The following is a 10,844-nucleotide window of genomic DNA, read 5'->3' on the forward strand; positions in this document are numbered from 1 at the left end:
TATTGGAGAAAACAAATATATGCCGTTGAAAAAAAGCCCGGACTTATAAAAACTTTCAGCTATACTTTTGAATAATTCTGGAACTAAAAACGATAGAGAGACGCAGTTTGTACCTGCGTCATCCTGGCATGTCCCTAAATCAAATTTCAAAATTTAGGGCGGCTTCCAGACTTCTTCATACCGAAAATTAAAAGTAGGCGGCTGTGCTCCGAAACGAACTCAACAAGCCTCCTAACGGGATTTTTGTGCACAAAGAAAATCAAAAGTACAACGGGTCAATTTGACCCGAAATCATTGCTCAATCTAAACAAGTTTAGCACCATTGGATTGACAATTTCAAGGGCTTTCCTCTCGTACAAAAATTGGTGCTATGGGGATTTTCAAAGCGACGCTAGAGGCCAGGGAGTAGACCCGACACCCCCCATAAATTTGGGACATTTAATGCATGATATACACGGCATGCGGTAATTATTGGAGAAAACAAATATATGCCGCTGAAAAAAAGCCCGGACTTATAAAAACTTTCAGCTATACTTTTGAATAATTCTGGAACTAAAAACGATAGAGAGACGCAGTTTGTACCTGCGTCATCCTGGCATGTCCCTAAATCAAATTTCAAAAATTAAGGGCGGCTTCCAGACTACTTCATACCGAAAATTAAAAGTAGGCGGCTGTGCTCCGAAACGAACTCAACAAGCCTCCTAACGGGATATTTGTGCACAAAGAAAATCAAAAGTACAACGGGTCAATTTGACCCGAAATCATTGCTCAATCTAAACAAGTTTAGCACCATTGGATTGACAATTTCAAGGGCTTTCCTCTCGTACAAAAATTGGTGCTATGGGGATTTTCAAAGCGACGCTAGAGGCCAGGGAGTAGACCCGACACCCCCCATAAATTTGGGACATTTAATGCATGATATACACGGCATGCGGTAATTATTGGAGAAAACAAATATATGCCGCTGAAAAAAAGCCCGGACTTATAAAAACTTTCAGCTATACTTTTGAATAATTCTGGAACTAAAAACGATAGAGAGACGCAGTTTGTACCTGCGTCATCCTGGCATGTCCCTAAATCAAATTTCAAAAATTTAGGGCGGCTTCCAGACTTCTTCATACCGAAAATTAAAAGTAGGCGGCTGTGCTCCGAAACGAACTCAACAAGCCTCCTAACGGGATTTTTGTGCACAAAGAAAATCAAAAGTACAACGGGTCAATTTGACCCGAAATCATTGCTCAATCTAAACAAGTTTAGCACCATTGGATTGACAATTTCAAGGGCTTTCCTCTCGTACAAAAATTGGTGCTATGGGGATTTTCAAAGCGACGCTAGAGGCCAGGGAGTAGACCCGACACCCCCCATAAATTTGGGACATTTAATGCATGATATACACGGCATGTGGTAATTATTGGAGAAAACAAATATATGCCGCTGAAAAAAAGCCCGGACTTATAAAAACTTTCAGCTATACTTTTGAATAATTCTGGAACTAAAAACGATAGAGAGACGCAGTTTGTACCTGCGTCATCCTGGCATGTCCCTAAATCAAATTTCAAAAATTTAGGGCGGCTTCCAGACTTCTTTATACCGAAAATTAAAAGTAGGCGGCTGTGCTCCGAAACGAACTCAACAAGCCTCCTAACGGGATTTTTGTGCACAAAGAAAATCAAAAGTACAACGGGTCAATTTGACCCGAAATCATTGCTCAATCTAAACAAGTTTAGCACCATTGGATTGACATTTCAAGGGCTTTCCTCTCGTACAAAAATTGGTGCTATGGGGATTTTCAAAGCGACGCTAGAGGCCAGGGAGTAGACCCGACACCCCCCATAAATTTGGGACATTTAATGCATGATATACACGGCATGCGGTAATTATTGGAAAAAACAAATATATGCCGCTGAAAAAAAGCCTGGACTTATAAAAACTTTCAGCTATACTTTTGAATAATTCTGGAACTAAAAACGATAGAGAGACGCAGTTTGTACCTGCGTCATCCTGGCATGTCCCTAAATCAAATTTCAAAAATTAAGGGCGGCTTCCAGACTTCTTCATACCGAAAATTAAAAGTAGCCGGCTGTGCTCCGAAACGAACTCAACAAGCCTCCTAACGGGATTTTTGTGCACAAAGAAAATCAAAAGTACAACGGGTCAATTTGACCCGAAATCATTGCTCAATCTAAACAAGTTTAGCACCATTGGATTGACAATTTCAAGGGCTTTCCTCTCGTACAAAAATTGGTGCTATGGGGATTTTCAAAGCGACGCTAGAGGCCAAGGAGTAGACCCGACACCCCCCATAAATTTGGGACATTTAATGCATGATATACACGGCATGCGGTAATTATTGGAGAAAACAATATATGCCGCTGAAAAAAGCCCGGACTTATAAAAACTTTCAGCTATACTTTTGAATAATTATGGAACTAAAAACGATAGAGAGACGCAGTTTGTACCTGCGTCATCCTGGCATGTCCCTAAATCAAATTTCAAAAATTAAGGGCGGCTTCCAGACTTCTTCATACCGAAAATTAAAAGCACCATTGGATTGACAATTTCAAGGGCTTTCCTCTCGTACAAAAATTGGTGCTATGGGGATTTTCAAAGCGACGCTAGAGGCCAGGGAGTAGACCCGACACCCCCCATAAATTTGGGACATTTAATGCATGATATACACGGCATGTGGTAATTATTGGAGAAAACAAATATATGCCGCTGAAAAAAAGCCCGGACTTATAAAAACTTTCAGCTATACTTTTGAATAATTCTGGAACTAAAAACGATAGAGAGACGCAGTTTGTACCTGCGTCATCCTGGCATGTCCCTAAATCAAATTTCAAAAATTTAGGGCGGCTTCCAGACTTCTTCATACCGAAAATTAAAAGTAGGCGGCTGTGCTCCGAAACGAACTCAACAAGCCTCCTAACGGGATTTTTGTGCACAAAGAAAATCAAAAGTACAACGGGTCAATTTGACCCGAAATCATTGCTCAATCTAAACAAGTTTAGCACCATTGGATTGACAATTTCAAGGGCTTTCCTCTCGTACAAAAATTGGTGCTATGGGGATTTTCAAAGCGACGCTAGAGGCCAGGGAGTAGACCCGACACCCCCCATAAATTTGGGACATTTAATGCATGATATACACGGCATGCGGTAATTATTGGAGAAAACAAATATATGCGTTGAAAAAAAGCCCGGACTTATAAAAACTTTCAGCTATACTTTTGAATAATTCTGGAACTAAAAACGATAGAGAGACGCAGTTTGTACCTGCGTCATCCTGGCATGTCCCTAAATCAAATTTCAAAAATTAAGGGCGGCTTCCAGACTTCTTCATACCGAAAATTAAAAGTAGGCGGCTGTGCTCCGAAACGAACTCAACAAGCCTCCTAACGGGATTTTTGTGCACAAAGAAAATCAAAAGTACAACGGGTCAATTTGACCCGAAATCATTGCTCAATCTAAACAAGTTTAGCACCATTGGATTGACAATTTCAAGGGCTTTCCTCTCGTACAAAAATTAGTGCTATGGGGATTTTCAAAGCGACGCTAGAGGCCAGGGAGTAGACCCGACACCCCCCATAAATTTGGGACATTTAATGCATGATATACACGGCATGTGGTAATTATTGGAGAAAACAAATATATGCGTTGCAAAAAAGCCCGGACTTATAAAAACTTTCAGCTATACTTTTGAATAATTCTGGAACTAAAAACGATAGAGAGACGCAGTTTGTACCTGCGTCATCCTGGCATGTCCCTAAATCAAATTTCAAAAATTTAGGGCGGCTTCCAGACTTCTTCATACCGAAAATTAAAAGTAGGCGGCTGTGCTCCGAAACGAACTCAACAAGCCTCCTAACGGGATTTTTGTGCACAAAGAAAATCAAAAGTACAACGGGTCAATTTGACCCGAAATCATTGCTCAATCTAAACAAGTTTAGCACCATTGGATTGCCAATTTCAAGGGCTTTCCTCTCGTACAAAAATTAGTGCTATGGTGATTTTCAAAGCGACGCTAGAGGCCAGGGAGTAGACCCGACACCCCCCATAAATTTGGGACATTTAATGCATGATATACACGGCATGTGGTAATTATTGGAGAAAACAAATATATGCCGTTGCAAAAAAGCCCGGACTTATAAAAACTTTCAGCTATACTTTTGAATAATTCTGGAACTAAAAACGATAGAGAGACGCAGTTTGTACCTGCGTCATCCTGGCATGTCCCTAAATCAAATTTCAAAAATTAGGGCGGCTTCCAGACTTCTTCATACCGAAAATTAAAAGTAGGCGGCTGTGCTCCGAAACGAACTCAACAAGCCTCCTAACGGGATTTTTGTGCACAAAGAAAATCAAAAGTACAACGGGTCAATTTGACCCGAAATCATTGCTCAATCTAAACAAGTTTAGCACCATTGGATTGCCAATTTCAAGGGCTTTCCTCTCGTACAAAAATTAGTGCTATGGTGATTTTCAAAGCGACGCTAGAGGCCAGGGAGTAGACCCGACACCCCCCATAAATTTGGGACATTTGTTGCATGATATACACGGCATGTGGTAATTATTGGAGAAAACAAATATATGCGTTGAAAAAAGCCCGGACTTATAAAAACTTTCAGCTATACTTTTGAATCATTCTGGAACTAAAAACGATAGAGAGACGCAGTTTGTACCTGCGTCATCCTGGCATGCCCCTAAATCAAATTTCAAAGTTTTAGAGCGGCTTTCAGACTTCTTCATACCGAAAATTAAAAGTAGGCGGCTGTGCTCCGAAACGAACTCAACAAGCCTCCTAACGGGATTTTTGTGCACAAAGAAAATCAAAAGTACAACGGGTCAATTTGACCCGAAATCATTGCTCAATCTAAACAAGTTTAGCACCATTGGATTGCCCATTTCAAGGGCTTTCCTCTCGTACAAAAATTAGTGCTATGGGGATTTTCAAAGCGACGCTAGAGGCCAGGGAGTAGACCCGACACCCCCCATAAATTTGGGACATTTAATGCATGATATACACGGCATGTGGTAATTATTGGAGAAAACAAATATATGCCGCTGAAAAAAAGCCCGGACTTATAAAAACTTTCAGCTATACTTTTGAATATTTCTGGAACTAAAAACGATAGAGAGACGCAGTTTGTACCTGCGTCATCCTGGCATGTCCCTAAATCAAATTTCAAAAATTTAGGGCGGCTTCCAGACTTCTTCATACCGAAAATTAAAAGTAGGCGGCTGTGCTCCGAAACGAACTCAACAAGCCTCCTAACGGGATTTTTGTGCACAAAGAAAATCAAAAGTACAACGGGTCAATTTGACCCGAAATCATTGCTCAATCTAAACAAGTTTAGCACCATTGGATTGACAATTTCAAGGGCTTTCCTCTCGTACAAAAATTAGTGCTATGGGGATTTTCAAAGCGACGCTAGAGGCCAGGGAGTAGACCCGACACCCCCCATAAATTTGGGACATTTAATGCATGATATTCACGGCATGTGGTAATTATTGGAGAAAACAAATATATGCGTTGAAAAAAAACCCGGACTTATAAAAACTTTCAGCTATACTTTTGAATCATTCTGGAACTAAAAACGATAGAGAGACGCAGTTTGTACCTGCGTCATCCTGGCATGTCCCTAAATCAAATTTCAAAAATTTAGGGCGGCTTCCAGACTTCTTTATACCGAAAATTAAAAGTAGGCGGCTGTGCTCCGAAACGAACTCAACAAGCCTCCTAACGGGATTTTTGTGCACAAAGAAAATCAAAAGTACAACGGGTCAATTTGACCCAAAATCATTGCCCAATCTAAACAAGTTTAGCACCAATGGATGGACAATTTCAAGGGCTTTCCTCTTATACAATATTTAGGGCTATGGGGATTTTCAAAGCGACGCTAGAGGCCAGGGAGTAGACCCGACAAACCCCATAAATTTGGGACATTTAATGCATGAAACACACGGCATGTTGTGATTATTGGAGAAAACAAATATATGCCGAGAAAAAAAAGCCCGGACTCGTAAAAACTTTCAGGTATGCTTTTGAATATTTCGGGAACTAAAAACGATAGAGAGACGCAGTTTGTACCTGCGTCATCCTGGCATGTCCCTGAATTTAAATTTTAAAGTTTTAGACCGGCTTCCAGACTTCTTCATACCGACAATTAAAAGTAGGCGGCTGTGCTCCGAAACGAACTCAACAAGCCTCCCAACGGGATTTTTGTGCAGAGAGCAAATCAAAAGTTCAACGGGTCAATTTGACCCAAAATCTTTGCCCAATCGAAACAAGTTTAGCACCAATGAATGGACAATTTCAAGGGCTTTCCTCTCGTACAAAAAAAATAGGGCTATGGGGATTTTCAAAGCGACGCTAGAGACCAGGGAGTAGACCGGACACACCCCTTAAAATAATTTGGGACATTTAATGCATGAAACACACGGCATGTGGTGATTATTGGAGAAAACAAATAATTATATGCCTTGAAAAAAAAAGCCCGAACTTATAAAAACTTTCAGCTATTCTTTTGAATAATTCTGGAACTAAAAACGATAGAGAGACGCAGTTTGTACCTGCGTCATCTTGGCATGTCCCTGCATTCAAATATCAAAGTTTTAGAGCGGCTTCCAGACTTCTTGACACCGAAAATTAAAAGTAGGCGGCTGTGCTCCGAAACGAACTCAACAAGCCTCCCTACGGGATTTTTGTGCACAGAGCAAATCAAAAGTTCAACGGGTCAATTTGACCCAAAATCTTTGCCCAATCGAAACAAGTTTAGCACCAATGAATGGACAATTTCAAGGGCTTTCCTCTTATACAATATTTAGGGCTACGGGGGATTTTCAAAGCGACGCTAGAGGCCAGGGAGTAGACCCGACACACCCCATAAATTTGGGACATTTAATGCATGAAACACACGGCATGTGGTGATTATTGGAGAAAACAAATATATGCCGAGAAAAAAAAGCCCGGACTCGTAAAAACATTCAGGTATGCTTGTGAATAATTCTGGAACTAAAAACGATAGAGAGACGCAGTTTGTACCTGCGTCATCCTGGCATGTCCCTGAATTTAAATTTCAAAATTTTAGAGCGGCTTCCAGACTTCTTGACACCGAAAATTAAAAGTAGGCGGCTGTGCTCCGAAACGAACTCAACAAGCCTCCCTATGGGAGAGAAAATCAAAAGTTCAACGGGTCAATTTGACCCAAAATCATTGCCCAATCTAAACAAGCCTCCCTACGGGTTTTTTGTGCACAGATTAAAACAAAAGTTCGACGGATACATTTGACCCCAAATCATTGCTCAATCTAAACAAGCTTAGCACCAATGGAAGGACATTTCAAGGGATTTCCTCTCGTACTAAACTTAATGCTATGGTGATTTTCAAAGCGAGGTTAGAGTTACGGTAGTGGAACCGACACACCCCCAAAATTTAGGGCATTCAATGCATGATACACACGGCACATTGAAGAGAAAACATTGAACAGTGAACTTTGGAGAAAAAAAAATATTCATTGAAAAAAAAAGCCCGAACTTATGAAAACTTTCAGCTATACTCTTGATTCATTCTGGAACTAAAATTGCTAGAAAGACGGAATTTGTACCTGAATCATCCTGGCATGTCCCTGAACACGAATTTCAAAGTTTTATGGCGGCTTCCAGAATTCTCGATACCGAAAATGATAATAATGTCTCATTCAGGTTGTGTCACATTCAAAACCTGAATTAGAACAGGTGCCAGCCCGCGTGTCACGCCCATTTAAAGGCAGTGGACACTTTCTTAGGTAGTTACTCATTGGATAGCCATTTTCAAGGTTATTCTACTTGTACTAATTTTAATGATATGAAACTTTTCTAAGCTGGGCCAGCGGCCAGGAAGTAGACCTATACCACCCCAAAGTTGTATGCATATGGGCTATACACAAAAAGCCGACGAATTGTTTTGTTGAATGGTTTTAAAATAAATCTGAGCCGAACTCTTCAATAACTCTGAAATTGTATGCATGGTAGAGACACGGAGTCATTGTACCCGACTCTACCTGGCATATCCCTGCATCCGAAATTTAAAACTTTTAGGGCGGCTTGGACAATTTGTTGGTAGCGGAAAAAAAACGAGTAAGTGGGAAAGCTCAGAACTGTGCTCAACAGCCTTCCAAAAGGGATTTTTATGCACAGAGCTGTCAAAGAAAAGATCACACATTTTATTAAGGTCATATTCGACTCCAGACTAATGCCCAATCTTCACAAGTTTACCGCGTCATTGGTTAGCAATACGTACACCCGTTTCATTACGGGACGAATTTTGTCGTTTTCCTTTGTACATATATGCTAAATTGCTGGTTGAAATTGGGCGATAACAATGCCGTACAACCACAGAGAAAGGTCCTTTGTGATCAAACGCAAGGGCTTAGCCGCAAAACATCGGTATTTCTCATGCTTAAAAGGTACCGTACCATCTATATAGCCAAAGGAATGTAAAACGTTAAGTGTTTAACTCTAACTGGTACAATAGATTGCATAATGGCTATAGAACTAATTCTGGCCAAAAGTATAAGCTCAGGACATACCGTATCTTCAAACCCAGTTTGAGTTTTATTTACGTTGTGTTAATTATAATATATAGCCATTCCTTGGCCCGATTCAGATGCTCTTCACACTAGCTTCTTATTAAACTATAGAGAGGTTTATTAGGTTAGAGTCAAGCCACAAAATTTGCCCGCATCGTCGCCCTGATGAAACAGAAATCCATTTTCTGCTTTAAATTGTCCATTAAACAACGACCTTATGAATACTATGTTGGTTTATGTTATTAATAAATAATAAGACTTTTAAATTCTTGGTGGGGAAATTGCGTGGTTTTCCTTTTACCTTGTCGACAAACACGGCCGGCCGTTTATGGGAGTAAACAAATAATTGACTCCCATTTAATGACCGACCGTGTCAGTTCTTAAAGTATAAGGAAAACCACGCAACTTTGAAGCAAATGTGTGTGGATCACTGTATTCTACTTTTAAAACATCTTTCTAAACCACATAATGCATTTTATTACAAACGCTTTTCAAAGACCAACTCGACCGATCCAAGGCAACGTGTTCCTTTCACACTCCTTTCCTTATGACTTCTTCACTAATTGTTATTTATTATTACAATTTTACCCTCCCCGTTTCGGAAAAAAAATCAAATACATTACAATACAATCAAATTATAGTATATAAATGAGCGTTCGTTTAGCTTACCCCTGTGTGGTGTTTTTTTTTTTTTACATGACAACCGTGGGTAATTATCTGCACACGTTCGTCCTGGACCAAAAAAAAAACGCCACACACCGGGGTCGACCCGGGGAAGCTAAACGACCGCACCCAGTATAGACAGGTGGGGGTACGGCGTACAACAGCTTACCACTTGCTGAGTTAGACACGTCCTGCCGTGTTCAGACGCTATCACTCGGCGCTCAAAACGGCGGCAAACTTCACTGTTTCAGCTCTCCTTCAGACGCATTTCCTGATCGTATATTATCCATGCATGTTCTGCATCAGTCCATAGACAAGTTTTGGTGATCATTGCTACCTTCTTGTGACGGATGCTAAGACCTTTGATGAAGCTAAACAGTATACTGTCAGAGTTTGTCACGCCTTGGCAGACCACTCCCAACTGGCGTATGAGCCAAGAGAAAAATGGCGGTAAAAGGGTCTTGTGTTGAGATGCGTTATGGCCCCTTGTGGAATGACACGCCTTGCACCGGGGTGTTGAGATTCATGTGTTAATGACCTGAAATATTTCAAGCATACTCTGTTTAATCAAGATGAGCACAACTCGTCAAAAGTCATCGGGAAAGTAAATGAACAAATATAGACATGAATGAAATGTAGTAATTGTACCTGTTTGTAACCTGTGAGTGGGGGACAAAATTAAGAACTCGTTGTAAGTGCTGAAATTAAAGGCAATGAACACTGTTGGTAATTACTCAAAATAATTATTAGCATAAAACCTTTCTTGGTAATGAGTTATGGGGAGAGGTTGATAGTATAACACAATGTGAGAAACAGCTCCCTCAGAAGTAATAAACGTAGTTTTCAAGAAAGAATTCATTTTCCACGAATTTGATCAAAGGCACTGGGGTGGATTTCACAAAGCCAGTCCTAGTCTAGTACTTAGGACTAGTCCTAGGCAATGCTAAGAGATAGGACCAGCCCTAAGTTAGGACCAGTATCTCATCCTAACTTAGGACTGGTCCTATCTCTTAGCATTTGCCTAGGACTAGTCCTAAGTTATGACTACCTTTGTGAAATCCACCCCTGTACACGTTTGGTAATTGTCAAAGACCCGTGTTCTCACTTGGTGTATCCCATCATAAGCATTCAATAACAAGCCTGTAAACATTTGGGCTCTCAATCGATCATCGAAGTTGCGAAGTTACGAATTTTTGTGCGTTCTCAAAAACTACGTTATTTCAGAGGAAGTCGTTTCCCACAATGTTTTACACTATCAACAGCTCTCCAATGCTCGATTACCAAGTCAGTTTTTAAGTTAATATTTGTTTTGAGAAATTACCAAACGTGTACCTTCTCTTTAAGAGACCTCAAAATTAGATTTTGTATTTGAGGTCTCGAAATCAAGGATCAAAGCACACATCTCTGTGTGACAAGGGTGTTTTTTCTTTCACAGTTATCTCGCAACTCCGACGACCAATCGAGCTCAAATTTTCACAGGTATTTTTTTTATGTATATGTTGAGATACACACACAGACTCTAGACATGGTGAGATCTAAATCAGAGAAACAGAGCGCCCGCTAGCGTTCGTTCATTACAAGCGTGTACAGTTTTTGCCGTGCATAATCGGAA

This window comes from Asterias rubens, chromosome 20, assembly GCF_902459465.1.
Source record: "Asterias rubens chromosome 20, eAstRub1.3, whole genome shotgun sequence".
NCBI lineage: Eukaryota > Metazoa > Echinodermata > Asteroidea > Forcipulatida > Asteriidae > Asterias > Asterias rubens.